Here is a 15,125-nt window from a genome sequence, read left to right as displayed (position 1 = left end):
ACTCTGGCTTTTTTTTGGAGGATAGCAACTTCCTTCAGTTTATACCTGCAACTGTATTTATTGCTAAGGGAATCTAGCTTCCCATTAAGTGCCTCTGATCTCAAATAGCTTCAATTTGAGCCTTCGTTTTTGTGAAAACATGTAAGGAAGACCTATGCTACCAAAACCAATTCTGCTTATTCTTTAAAGGCTTTGCCAAATGTTCTTATTTAATAACAGTTATCTTTATGTAGTAGCTGTATCTTTTCATAAGCTAATAGTTGTAAAGCACTGTCTACTTTACTTTCCCAATATAAAACAGGTCTAATGGGTATCAAATATGAAAGCAATATTCCCGCAATTTATCACTTAAGCCTTCTTTCGCTCTTTTGGGGTGAATTGTTGTATTTTTAAAAGGAAATTGATTGCCTTGAGTGAATTCTTTTGTTCTTCTACATTAACAATTCATGAATGAAGCCAATTGCTGCAACACAATCTTCAGTTCCTTGTCCCACCAATAACCTCAGCTGTATCCTGGAGGGTAAACTCACACTGCATCAATCAGCTGTCTCCATGGTCTGTAGCACAGCCATGTGAACTGTGGCTTACACTATGTTCTCGTTTGCTCCCTTGACTTCTGGCAGTAGGGAACTCCACCAAAATGAATTAACTGCTACAATGTTTTCTGGCGTGCTGTACTTTACATGATTGGAAAGTTATGTTACTAGAAAGAATATAGACATTTACTCTGAAGTTCAGAACCAAATGCCAATGGTCAAATGATCCTGTGCACCTTTCTTCTCTGCCCTGCTCTTTTCACTATCGTTGTTAAGAACTGGGCCAGTCCAGTTAAAAAGATTCTGGGAGATTAAAGAGGTTGCTGTTAGGGAACATTTTGGACTAATTTTTTTAAAAAATAACCCAATGACAGAAAAATAACCCCAAACCAGCCCTATAAAAATGATCTGGGAAAGGCAAAGAGGGTAGCGGTTTAAGAATACATTGAGATTGCACCTGCAAATTAGTTCATTCACTTCTTTCCATGAGCAAACCCTGTGCTCCTATTCCCAAATGAGAAATAAACACCGCGAGCTGGTCAGGCAGACATCCAAATGCCCAGACTCAGTGTAGCTGTGTGCCCACAGAAGTCATATGGAGCAAATGGAAGCTGTGAACGTGGACTTCAGCCTAACTTGCAAAGCCGGAGCTGTTGTGCAGCAAAACTCATCAAAGTCTGCTGTCCCGGCTGGCCTTCAGTCACTAATGAAACCTCTCTGGCGTGTCCTTCTCCTCACTGCTGCTGACTCCTCTCTTGAAAGACACCTGCTCTTAAGCACATTTTCCTCCTTTACCTCCTTATTTTGGCTCAGAATCTCCACATACGCATGGGTATTCATGGGCCTTTTGCTGCTTTAGTTCCTCTCCACCCAAATTTGTTGTCTCTATGCAGCAACCTGTACCCACACAAAGCTCTGCACACCCCAGCTTGGACAAAAGCAGGTTTCACACTTGGGCTCCCTGGACACACTTATTTCTATCTCAGTTTCATCATGGTATTAGGTGTGGCTGCTTATAACAATTTGTACAACAACAACAAAAAAAAAACCCCACTGCTGGTTTACAAAAAACCAACCAACCAACCAACCAACCACCAATATTGAAAAAAGCCATCTTTTGTGACCAAAACCCAATAAAACCTAGCAAACAGTTACTTTATTTCATCTGGAAAACAATAAATTAAAATGCAAATAAGTAGATCCCCCTTTGTCATTTAAACTATATTTAAGAGAAGCTCCTCTGGCCTAGCTGCTTCAGCATTTGACCTCAGTGAGACAGAGGAGATACAAAAGATTATTTGTCTGCAGATTGCAAGATAACAAGCAGTACATCTGAAAATGTAAACCTGAGATAACTCTTCTTACAGATGATCCTGGGAGAAGATGAACAAGTACGAGAAAAAAAAAAAAAAGTCAGAGAAATGAATGACAGACCTGCTGTAGGTAGTATGATTAAATATCTAAAAAAAGACCAATGAAAATAATTAATTTTTCTGATTCACCACTTAAATTTCTTGAAAGTCCCTAAGAAATCTGATGTCCACCTGAACCCATTTTTTCTTTTCCTAGAATTATCCACATTTGAAACAAATATTGCCTGGGATTAAATAAAAATGTTTATTTTAGTTGACTTTTTTTAACTTTGATTTGATGTATTCTTTGAGAATTTAGAAAATAAAATAAGTACTTGAAAATAAAGGGACTGACTCATAGAGATCACTGCTAAAATAGAAGAAAGAGAAGAACAATTAATGATGGCAACTTTCACAAAATGGAGCAGAAACAAAATCTGGGTTATGGAAAACCCAGGCATAGATTTCACCTCTGCCAAAGCTGCAGTCCAGACATGAATCCACTTTTCCTTTCCTATGCTCATGCCATTTTTTCAGACAATCATTCAATAAGAGTTTATTTATATGTTCATTATTCAACAAGATATAAAATTATATCTATAGACCCAAGTTGCAGTCGGGGTCCCACGCACACCAGGAAGAATTAATGAGATGACCTCACATGGTGGAGAGAGAAGATTTGCATCCTGTTCTTAAGCTGTGGCAAGGCACACAAAGGCTAAAGCTTTCTTGTTTGTCCAAAGCAATCTGTGGAAAATGGGATCAGAAATTCCAAGTCCTGGTACAGTGATTTTTCTAAGAAATGTTCCACAAGACATGCTATAAAGACTCTCTAATGTCTCTCCACCCCTTTGCCCCCTGAACTGGTTGTGCTGAGACTCCAGGAAAGCTCTGACCAGATAACCTTGATCGACAAAACATTTTACAAAGACAAGGGCAAGGTAAACTTCCCTGGACTAGTCTGCAGTGTCATAAATGTTTGCAGAATTGACTGTTCCCTCCAGAGGCAGCCCCATGTTTCACTGTCCCTGCTGCATACAAATGAAGTTACTGCACAGCACAACCAAGTGCATATGCTGTAGTGTGACCTTCTGTTTGGTGACATCCATCAGTGAATTGCTCTGTGCTAGTGGCTGTCTGAAAATCAGCTGGTACATGAATTTCTACTCTAATTTCACTAAAACCCAATCAATAAGGGCACACAGTGTTCTCATATACCTGCTCTGTGAATAAAGTAAATGAAATATTTGCACAGACTTTTGTGATTCTTTTTAAAGGGCCTGACTAGAAATTGGAATGCCAGGAGCTCCGAGGAGGGGACTACAGACAAGCAGCACTGTATGCACAGGAACTGCAAAGTCCTCTCTTCTCGGTGGAGGAAAAGGAAAATCAACCCAAATGTCAATGAACATTTCTAAAAAATCCTGAAAGATTAATTTAGCATAAGTTAGTATTGCTAACTCTCTGATACTGGACCTTGTGAGCAGGTAATCCTGATGCAACTAAAGAAGCATTATAGATAACTGCTCAAATGCAAACATGTATACCAGCTACATCTATATTTGCATAGAAATTTGTAAAATAAAGTTCTCTTGGGATGATAATTGTAAGGATATTATGGGGAAATTTTGTTTTTCTGGTAAAAAAACCCAAACATTAACCAACCCAATTATTTTGTAATTATGGAAAGATTAGGTAGGAAATGGAAACAATAGCTCACTTTGTATTCTAATGAGAAAACTGGGGCAAAACAAACAAAAGTGCAAATATTAGTTTCAGAAAAAACAGGAGATTCCTCTGTACTGAGTGTGTCATTAGGCACAACATGCCCCAGCTATTGAAAAATAACCATGACTAAATGGAAATCTTCTGAAACAAATTGCTACTAAGGCTTATACAGAACTGTCCCACTTGGACCAAAAAAGACTCGATGCCCCTGGTGGTAACACTGAGAAAATATAAATACTTGTTATTTTCTGAAGTCCATTCTCAGGTATTGTCTTTTAGTTGCAGACAGTACGTGTGGCTCTGTGAGTAAGAACAGCAGAGCCAGTGGGAGACAAGGGGGTTATTATTCCTAAATGTTATGTTATTGTTCTTAAAACATTCTTCTGCTAAGAAACAGTGCAGCAAGATAAAAACAATGGTATTATACTCAGGAGAAAAAAAACAATGGCTTTGGAAAAAAACAACTCTGGGAAATGGAGAGAAGGCTTTGCAAAAGAGCTCTTGATTTGCTTTTCAAGGCTTTACATGGGACCGAGCACACATAATGGCTAAGAGCAGAGACCAGAGCATTTAAATGAGCTTTTCAGAAATTTACTTAATAGATACATGCTTTACATCAGGGACAGATGATAGCAATTTTCCTTGCCCTGGGTTTTTGATTCTGATAAAGGTGTGGGAAAAAGATAAACATATCTGCTCATGTTTATTACTGTTCTAGTGAGAGAAAGAAATTCGATTAAAACTGTCATTTACTTTACAGCTACAGAAGTTATATGCTAGTCTTTGGTGTTCAATAAGAGTTTGCTATGTCATCTCAAGCATTAAAACTGGTTGGTGCCCTGTCTTAAAATCCTTCACATTCTTGCCAGTCCTCTTAATTTTTGTTCTTATTCCATAACCCCTTTTCCAGCTATCCACAATTATAAAAGTAAATGATTTCAATATGATGCAAAAGAGTAAACAAACCCTTACCCTGCAATTGTTCTAGGCACTGTGAAAGAACAAATAATCATTTTGACAGGTAGACAGGAGACAGGTCAAAGTGATCTCCTGAAAGTCTGCCTTCAAAAAGGGCAGCAATGCAAAGCTTCTTTCCTTTTCTTCTACCTTAGTTTTCTTTCCTTCCCCTCACTCTCCTAAATTTCAGGGTGACCCAACAGCATTCATAGATACTGAACTAAAATACTGACTTTGTTCACAGCAAACCATAAGGGGGACACTGCAGAAATATGTGATCTTTTCTGCATTTTTAAAGTAGTAGTATGAGATCCCTTTGCTTTTGCATAATGATATAGAGCCATTTCCATTTTCTCAATCTATTACAATAAAATACACTCTGAAAATTAACTACTTAGAGACATGGTAATAAGAAGCTTTCTTTCAAGAGGAAAAGTTTGGACACAGGAATGGGAAGGGTACAGCTCAGCAACTTATTGTTTCTATTTCTCACTGCTGGAAGAAGACATCCCATCCAGTTAAAACAAGGTGGATTTGAAATAATAATTTGGAACCCTAAATTAGGGACCTTCAAAAAATCATGCAAACTCTGCAAAATCTTTATAGAGACATCCATATATATATTCCACATATATCTTTATGTGAATAATACATTTTAAAATTCATTTTAAGGACCTCCTGTGTCTTTTTCCAAAAATTCATTCACGTTCTCAAGCTTTTGCCATCCCCCAGGCTGTGGAGATTAGATTTTTCTCCACCTAATGGAAGCTAGCACCAATCATCACTTTCCAGCAGCTACTCTGGTAGTATGTGGACAGCCTTATCCTGATGTGGGGACAAAGGGCAGTTGGGACACCTGTTCTGGCACTCGTGGCCTGCTGTGATGCACGGGGGACTGCAGCGGGAGCTGGGGAGGAGGCGGGTCCTGGCCGCAGTGTCCTGGAAGCAGGGTGGGGGCTGGAGGTCCTGATGGCCCTGTGAGCAGAGCTGCCATGTGGGTGTGGAGGTGTCAGGGTGCAGAGGTGGCCCAGTGCTGGTCACAGACCTGGACTGCTTCTGTCTGTGCAGGGAGATGGGCTCCAGGAGGCACCACCAGCCCACACTAGAGGCTTTTGTATTCTGGTAGCTCTCAACTACACATTTGCTTGTGTTATTACTTCGCATGCTGGCAGGCTTAAACCACCAAGGGTAATCCTGGGACAAGTTACAATTACAACTTCTTTCTGTTGTGGAGACATGACCTTTGACTGTTTGATTGCAGCTGGCTTTGGATCAGGGCCTGTAGCCAAAGCTGTGTCGCTAGCATAACATGCAACACTCTCTGCAGAGCCTCTAAGTATAAGCCATCACTTCTCTGATCTAAAATACACATAACTGCAATGAGCTGTGAGATCCTCCAGCATTTCACAGCATATACAACTGATTTATTAGCAAAGATTTTCTGTTTCCAGATAGAGAATCATATAGAAAGCCAAATTTTTAGCTTTCATGAAGAAATGAAGCCCAGAGTGTGAAGAAGGAGTGAATTCTGGGGGAGTGGGGGAGAAAGGGGTGGGGTGTGTCTGCACATGGGGACACACCTTTTCCATGTACCACTTGGTAGCTCTATGAGAACAAATCTTCAGAGGAGCCAGAAAAACCTGACAAAATTGTTGTAGCTTTACAGTCCAGTTTAGGTTAAAACCCAACTACTAAAAAGGTGACATGGGCATTCCACATTCTCTTGCTAGATAAATTTGGGTCATGCCTTTTACATACACAGTGATGGTAAATTCTTATTGGTAATCCATACACACCACAGAATTATACTTCTCAGTTCATGAAAGGACTGTGGTTAAGACTAGTTCAGCAGTCAGACTGGTTATGTTACCGTCCCGGCTTCAGGCACAACACAGGGCTGTGTGGATCAGTGGGACTCTGCATGCAGCTCTTCTATGCTGTGCAAGCTGGGACCAGCCTACTCTGACTCGGAGAGCAAAGCGGGCCTGTGAGAGGAGCACTGCAGCTACCAGTGCACTGAATATCACTGAAGCTTCCAGCATCAAAAAACAACCCTAAAAAACTCTCTCAAAAGCAACTGCCCTGTCAACCTCTTCATAATCCAGTTTATCTGTCACACATGCTTTGTAAAAGCATCAGCCTATTAAATTCAACAGAGTCAACTTCAAACTTGCTAAAAAGGGAAGAGGACACCATGGATATATTTTGGTCAGGCACAGTACAATATTTATGGCCTTTCTTCCCCACTACAGTTATGCTACACATGCATTTTATGTGACTAGATCTTGTTAGACAAGCAGGCGTTTCCAAAATGTTTCAAATGAAACAAAGTATAATGAGTACACTTCCAGAGAGGATATTCTGCTATGCTCCCGGCCTTGACTGGGCAGCTTGTTTAAACATCAGGTTAAATCCTTTTAAAGTGAAGTGCCTTTTAGAGGTTTTGCAGCAGTGCTCTTGATGACGGCAAAAAAAAAAAAAAAAAAAAAGTCAAGAAACAGAACAAGGTCAGCTCTCATTTCCTTTCAGCTAACTACTCCAACAAACCTATCCGAAACGTTTTTTTCACACACATGAATTCCGCGTGGAATTAGAGGGAATACGTGTTTTCTTCTTCCTCTCCAGCCAAGCATCCTCCCGATGTTACCCCACCTCCCTTGCTCCGGCCCTAATCCTGAGCCCCCTCGCTGTCGGGCTGCGTCTGGGGCGGGCCCGTGCGCAGCGGCGCCCCGGCAGGTGGCACTCGGGCTCCGCGGCCGCGCTTTGCTGCGCGGGCCGGGCGGAGCGGCGCTTTCCGCGCCTCAGTCTTCGGCAGCCGCATCTGTCGTGAGTGTCCCCGCATCTGTCGTGAGTGTCCCCGCATCTGTCGTGAGTGTCCCGCGGGCGAGGCGGCCGCGTCGCGGCGGGGACAGCCCTTCCTGCGGGGAGCGGAGGCTCGTGGCTGAGCGCACGCAGCATCACTGCAAACCGTCATGGAAGGAGAATTTAAAGCGCAGCTACTATCCCCAGGGGGAAATGCCTGCATCGGCAGGGGAATATATGTATGCATACTGTAACTCCTACTAGTGTTAATGGGAATTATGCGTGTAAATCCCCAAATTCCAGCGCACAAAGACGAGCGTGTCCCTGTAAGGGTCTGAATTATACATTTGAATTAAATCCGACTGTTGGGAAACTCATAATGCTGTGGCTCTTATTATAAATTTATACTTAGTAGGACTAAGTTTCACCTGAAACAACAGAACCTGAAGTGTTATTTGTTCCAGCACATTATTTTGTTAGATGTGATAATCAGCTCACAGCAGGACCGTGAGAGGCTACTCAGCTTGTTGACAATTCTGGGTCCCATCCAGCTTCAAGCAGCTTCTGAAGGCTGCAGAGCGGGATCCCAAACCTGGCTCTTCAGTGAGACATGGCCTGGGCATTGCTGGCTGTCCACAGTCCCTTCCCAGGACATCCCTCTCCCGGGCACAGAGTTACCTGTTCTATTTCGTGTGCACTCCCACCCAAAGCAAAGACTGTAGGTGAAACTCAGCAGAGCTGCTGCTGTTTCCAGCCCCCTGTATTTTGCCAGGTGGATGAGATTTTTTTCTTATGAATTAAGTGCCTAAAAAAGCAGTCTTGAGGTGGAGGATGAGCTTCAAATCAGTTCTCCTTGAATTACTGGGCTACTTTGTAGACTGTTTAAGGAATTATGTGACCTAAGGGTATGACTTCCACTGGCATTACCTTTGAATTAGGAAGGTGCCTTTCACAGGAGCTTTTGTCCCACATTTATCATCTCAGCCTCAGATCTCTTTTAATCCCAAGGTATCCCTTCTCTCAAGGCTGCACGTTTTCTCTCTGGTCTGAAAGGAAGGAAATCCTGTCCTGACCCTCACATGTCAGCAGCTGGATTTGGTGAGTAGCCACGGTGCTGCAGGAGGGATGCCATGGAGTTCCTAATAGGGAAACATATCTAAAGAAGCCATGTCCATGGCTTCAGCCTGCCCTATTCTTACCTTCATCACCTTATTATATGTCCCAGCACCTACATGGAGGAAAACAGAGAAACACATAGGACACCTGTGGAGGGAGCAGTGAGGCAGCTCTGCATGTGTGGCAGGGAGGGGTCACCTTTCCAGGGGTGTGCTGCTTACATGCCTCAGGGATGCAACAGTGCTGGGTGCCAGCATGAGCTCCAGGGCCACTGCATACAGGGATGGCCACCATGGTGCAAAACAACTGTCAAACAGCCCCTCACCCCCTCCTATGTGGTAATATTTTCTCCTCCTTCCTGTCTATTTTTGTTCAGTGCTCAGACACTTCATTCCTCTCAGCTACCCCATGCAAGAGTAGCCATGTGTGCCCTCTAATCCTGTGCAGTCCCAAGCTTAGGCTGAAGCAGACCAGCACTTAATGCCACCCCTAGATTTAAATACCAATCATAGAGGCAAGGAATTGCTTTATTGTGAATGAATCCTTAATCTATTGAGTTATTTGGAACAGCAAAGTTAATTATTTTTAAACCTTCCTCTCCTACCTTAAGCCTGGGTGGGTCTCCAACAAATTCACTTTCAAATATTGTAATGGGATAGAAGTATTGCCAGTCCTCATTAGAAACACCACAAAAGCCACAGCAGCAGTGCTGTGTTCCTTGTAATGATTTGTTGTACTGATAGATCAAGCAGCCTGTTGACAATGGCTGACTGCAACTGATAGCCTCTTCTAATAAGATAAAGAAGCTCTACATTTTATTGATTATAAAACAAATTGGGTTTTTGTCTCTTTAAATTGTTTATTGGATAAAATTGGAGAACTTAGGCCTTTGAAACTGCAGCTTGCCATGACATTACAATGAATTATAATCCTAACCTATTCATGCTTCCTCAAAGGCCTGACCCGTTTGCCTGCCTTGCAAGCATGTTGTAAAATGCCTCACATTTACATACATATTTTCAGAAGATTTTTATTCAAGAAATGCGGCAGACTAGAGAAAGAAGCTGAATGGGCAAGAGTTCTCAAGATCCTGGAATTTTAAGACTCTTGCAATATTTTGTTACAAGCTGAGAGCTCGAGGCAGACATTTTCGGATAAGGTTCTTAGTTTTTCATTACATAGGAGTGGAAATTTTTTATCCTGTCTCTGAAGATCTATGTTCCTGAACATCCTGGGGATGGAGTCCGTATTGCTGAAATAAATCTAACACTTTCTAGATCAATTTTTAGGGTCAGATCTTACAGAGGCTTAAGGCAAATCAAGATTTTTAAAGACCAACTCCCAATATCGGGACCCCCAAACTGCTCTCAGCACTTTCTTGCAACCCCAGATGTCTCCCTGCCTGAATCCAAGCTGTGCATGCATCTTCAGCTCTGCCTGTGCATTTGCTCAGAGTGGAGCAGGTAGATGAGGATGTGTTACTGAGTGACACTGAAGTCCCCTGCCTGGCACAGTTTGAAGGGGAAGGCCAGGGAACACCTGTGACCATCAGCTCAGAGTGCCTCAAAAACATCATAGTGTCAACTTTACTCTTCTAGCAGAAAGAGAAAGGGTAGGAGAAGTATTGCTTGTGCCTTCCCTGACACATCCTCGTGGGTAAGAAAGCTGGAGCACCTGACTGTCAGTAAAGCTGCACAGTTGAGACAGCAGCAAGCAGGAGCCCTGACTCCTGGTCTCCAGTCTCAGGGCTGTTTTTCTCTGTTGCTCTTCCTGCTCTTTTCCTGCTCACCCGTAGCAGTGATAAATGAGGAGGTGTGGGTGGGGTGGGGGAAGTTTCAGAAGGGGCTGTCAGAGCACAGACTTCCACCTACTGTCTCAGGCACTTCCAAAGGGAGAGACATTTGGGGCCCTCTTGGGCCCATAATTTCTTGCTTCAGCAGCTGAGATTTGTCAGGAAAGCACAAAGCACACCCCTTCTGTGCTGAGCAGCAGCTGCTGGGCAGGTTTCTGGCAAACACTCCCAAAAAGTCAGATTTAGATTTGAACCCTTACAGGAGCTGGAGCACATGCTACCTGGACCACTGTTCTCAGTCACGAGGCACTTAGGATATGTGGATCAGTGTCACCATTGCACTTGCTATGAATCAAGAGTGTGAAAAAACCCCTTGCTCTGTTGTTATGGAACAGGATGTAGGTTACCTCTCCTAGAAATGCTAATCTAGCACACAATGATAGCAATTGCCTTCCTAATCACCTCTTTTTCTAAACTAGTTCGTATATATGAGAAAAAATTACAACATATCAGATACCACACCACGCTGAAAAACATCACTCTGGACTGAGCATTTTGACCATATGACCCTTTCCATGTTCTCAGCCTCAAACTCATTCAGTGAGGAGGAAACACACACACACAGAGTCCACAGCATGTGACAAGGGAAAAGTGAAACTCACTTTCCAGTTGCTTTATGGTGGGCAACTTGTGAGCTGCTGCCCACAAACTGATGAGGCCCCTCAAATCACTGCTAGTGATCTGCAACCAGCATGGCACCTTCACCTCTGATGGACCTCTGTTTCTGTGTAAGGACCAGCTCCTAGATCTGCACCTCTGCTCTGTCAGCCTGGAAACTGGATCTGAAACCCCGCTGTATTTCCACAAATACAAATACAAACTGGCAGTATTTCCACAAATGGTGACCTACTGATTACAGCCACAGTTTGGTGCTTATGTATTTTTTTTTTTTTTAATTATTACCTGAAGTGGTTTAGTAACTCCATCATAGATTTCAGTGGGGTGCTTTGGCTTAGGAGACTGGTTTGAAAATTTTGACCCAAGTAGATGGGTTATTACCAGGCAACATCCATTCACTCAAGAGGAGCAGTTAAAAGCAGCTTGCAGTGCAGCAGTTCATGCTACCTCTGTCCTACAGGGATGAAAAGTACTTTGGTTTCCTGTTTGTTGATCGGGTGCTTTCTCCAGTGCTCAAGTCAGTCAAAAAAAAAAAAAAAATTAACAGAGCTTTATAGAAATATTACATTCTTTCCCGGAGTGGAGGCAAAACAAACAGAAGTTTAAAGTAAACAATCTCTACCAGCAGATCTTTTCCCCTTTTATTGCATGAATTACAATGCCCTTCAGCCAGCAGAAGGCAGAGAAAGTTCTGCCAGGAAAAAGAGTTATTTGAAAAAGTTTACTTTAAACTTTTTTTGCTTTGCTGCACACACACACACATAAAAAAAAAAAAAAGAAAAAATGAAGAGAGAACCTTTCTTTTTTCACTTTAGTTCTAGGTAGAAAGAAAATGGATTTCTCTTTATCGACTGGTATGTGATTGGCAGAAGTAAAGGCAAGTTTCCTTATGGTCATGCCTCTGTACTCAACCATGACCTGGAAGAACATTGTGAGAGATAAAGCAGGACTGTCCTCTTCAACAAGGACATGCAGAACAGTGGAAAAACAAAATATGAGTATCTCTGATCATTCCACTGATATAAATAAGCACAAAGATACAACAGCCCAATTTTATTCTAATATAACTTCTCAATGAATCTTTTTCTTCTAATTCTCTGTCCCTTTTGTAATGAGGACAAAAATTGCTGTTTTCATTCTCACTCTTGTAAATCTGGAGTAACTGGGAAAGAGATACAAAACCTCTTTGTTGGCTAGGACAAAAATTCTGACTAAAAAGTAAAGTGTTCTCAAAACAAAAACCATCACCTTTTGCAAAAAATATTCCCATTCCTGATTGGTTCTAATGTTTTCATTTGAAATAGACTTCTTGATCAGAAGTTAATAAATGTGTGTTGTGAAATACTCAGAGCATTTTATAAATTGTATTACAAAAATAGGTGGTTTCGTGAAGACTTTATAATAGACAGAATAAGTAAAAGAGACAAAGGAAGATAAAAGCAGAATTCTAGCAATGTATAAGCAGAGGGGGATAAAGCTGAATAGCAGTTGGATTAGTGCAGCATGAGTTTGTTTTTAAAGTACATCCCTTTTCTGCACTTCCACCCTCTCCTGTTTGCCCCACAGCCCTGACCTTGTTCCTCCCCATTTCAAAAGAGCCGTCCCTTCTTATTTCCCTTCTGACCTGCATTCCTCACTGCTGGCTGTAATGTGGCGATAAAGGCACCAGCAAACCCAGCCAGCTTGCCTAAGATCAGAAGATATGGAGGGTGATGTTAGCAAATTAACTGATTGGTATAAAACAAAGGGGGAAAACAAGTTGTCAGGAAGCTGAGAACTTTTGAACCCATTTAAACAAATACGTGGCAGAGGAGCAGGCTTGTCTGTTACAGGAATAGCATCTGCAAGAGCCAAGCCAGAGCTTGGAAACCACAATCAGATGCAGCCTCAGAGAGCAGCCCCTGGTAGGGGAACAGAGATGTTTAAGAAAGGGCAGTTCCTGCCTTGCAGAAGGTGGGACACAATGGGATGCTCCTCGCTGCCGTTTATGCCCTTGCAGACCTGTGCTCCAGACCCTCCACTCTGCAGCACCTGCAAAGAGACAGCCAAGCCTCTTTGTGCACTCCCCTTGTGACGGTGTGTTCAAGGGCCTGGGCTGGCAAAGAAAGCATGCTGTACTGAAAATAATTGCAGTTAAGGCTTTGAGGCACACAGAGACTCATTTATTTAGTACTATTAACTGGCTTTCTTGCTTCTCCACCAGCACTAAGAGGGTTAATAACTTCCTCCTAGGCTGGCCTCCAGAGATACTGCTCTCTGTGGCTCCAGCTGGCTTTCAGAAATCTCCAAAGTTTTGCTGCCCTCATTAGGGACAGATGTGGGAGTTACAATTTGAATTGTAGTGTCCCTAAAGTAAAGAATTGTGAAATCCCAGGAACCCACAGAAGCACTCTTAAACTGTGCCAGTGGTACAGATCACAGAAAACTTGTCCTCATATAATGCTGAACACAAGGCTTTATTACCAAGAACATCACTTTCCTTCTCCCCCTCCACTTTGTCACAGAATTCCAGTGCAGCTTTCCCTGGGTGCCTCCTGCCTGGCTTTTGCTGCTCCCCCAAACCCCCACAGCATGGTGCCTTGCTGTGCTGGGCACACTGGGAACGGGCCTGGCAGCACCATGTCCTGAGCTCATCCCACATGGCTCTCTCTGTGCTGACAGCACAGGCACAGCCACCTGCTCCAGCCAGAGCCGGGTGCTGGTCCTGTCCTGGAATCTGCTCTGCTATTTCAGTAAATTTATTACAACCAGCACCTAAAATAACCTGACCCAGAACGCACCTCAGCCACTGCTATTGTCATCAAAGTGGACAGAATTTTTCATCATCTCCATTCAGCATACTTGAGAGCCACTTCTGGAGCACGCCTTTGTCACAAATTCTCTTCCTCTCTTCCTGATATAGAAACGGGAGACCTGAAACGTGGCTGCGCTCCTGGAGAGGACATTTGCTTTGTCAAGCAGCCTGTATCACTTATATGCAGAACCTGACAGGTAAAGCTCTGAGGTCAGCCTGCAGTGTCAGCACACACAGCCCTTCACCAGCAGCTCTTGGCAGAGAAGAGACTTGGTACAACTGCCACTTGTACCATCCTCTATTAGCATTGCTTTGATTTTGGTCTGGGGTGGAGGCCTAAAATGGCCACAAAACATGGGATGATTTCTCTATGGGCTTGAAGTAGATGGTACATAGTAGAGAGAATCTAACTTTTTGGTCATTCAAGTAGATAAGATAACACTGACCACGTGAAAGGATAGCTTACTTTAAAACATGGTTTTATGTAGCTATTGTACACTATGCATGACCAGAGAGCGCATTTCTGTTCATCCTTCTCTGCACAGATATACAACATATGCAGAGAAAATATCTCTGAAATGGATGCAGCCTAAGGTTGTCAGATTCAGAAGGATGCTACTCATTTGTAGCTCACAGCATTTTTCTGAAGAACACAATAGTTTTAAAGGAAAAAAAAAAAAACAACTAAACAAGACCATTCAAGCCATGCAACAGTATAAGCAGATCTCACAAGCTTGCATGGTTTTATGAAAGCTGTGCAGAACCACAGGGTCTTTCCCTTCTCTCTTACTGTAAACTTTTTCCTGATCTTCCTGCAAGATTATGCTGTCTGATTCATTAATGCATAAGATTTTTAGTCTAGAAATTTTGCACACAAATAATTCATTAAAAAATAACATATAGGATGTAATTGGGAGTTGCTTCAAGGATCAGTTGATTTTTTTTCGTTTTTGTTTAGCTTCAGGGAAGACATTCTTACAAAATAACCGTTTGACGCTGCTCTCATTTTCCCAATAATCCATAATTTGTTTGTGTTGCCCCCACACCCCGAGCCTCCTTTGAGTGCTACCACCTCCTCTTTCCCAGCACTACTTCTCTTTCCTTTTGGCAAATAGAGTTATTCAGGTAGGGAACTATGAGGTTCTCTAGATGATAGCTCTCAACTATCTATTTTGTAGCAGAATTTATTCATTTACCTTTTCCCCCCTCTTTGAAAACGTTACATTTTAGGGTTAGGACACACTCATGCCTTTGTTTTGCTACTCACCAAGTATCACTGTTTTTACCTTTGTTTCCCTGTTGCAGCACTGGTATCCCTTACTCACTCCAAGGCCAAATGTTTCTCTCCAGCCTTCTCAGCTGTACTGGGG

At 42.5% G+C, this 15,125-nt stretch overlaps 1 protein-coding gene across 2 annotated transcripts in view; it reads right to left on the bottom strand.

Moving 5' to 3' along the window:
- Nucleotides 1-15,125, bottom strand: part of LOC137479484 (vitellogenin-1-like) — a 72,699-nt gene extending 57,574 nt beyond the window's left edge. For both annotated transcript variants that reach the window (XM_068199978.1, XM_068199979.1), the window contains exon 1: nucleotides 15,023-15,125. The gene's annotated coding sequence lies outside the window, so the exon portion shown is untranslated. The remainder of the gene's footprint in view (nucleotides 1-15,022) is intronic.

Source organism: Anomalospiza imberbis, chromosome 9, assembly GCF_031753505.1.
Source record: "Anomalospiza imberbis isolate Cuckoo-Finch-1a 21T00152 chromosome 9, ASM3175350v1, whole genome shotgun sequence".
NCBI classification, from domain to species: domain Eukaryota; kingdom Metazoa; phylum Chordata; class Aves; order Passeriformes; family Viduidae; genus Anomalospiza; species Anomalospiza imberbis.
The sequence above is the reverse complement of the archived record's forward strand: the minus strand, read 5'-3'. Positions and strand labels throughout refer to the sequence as shown.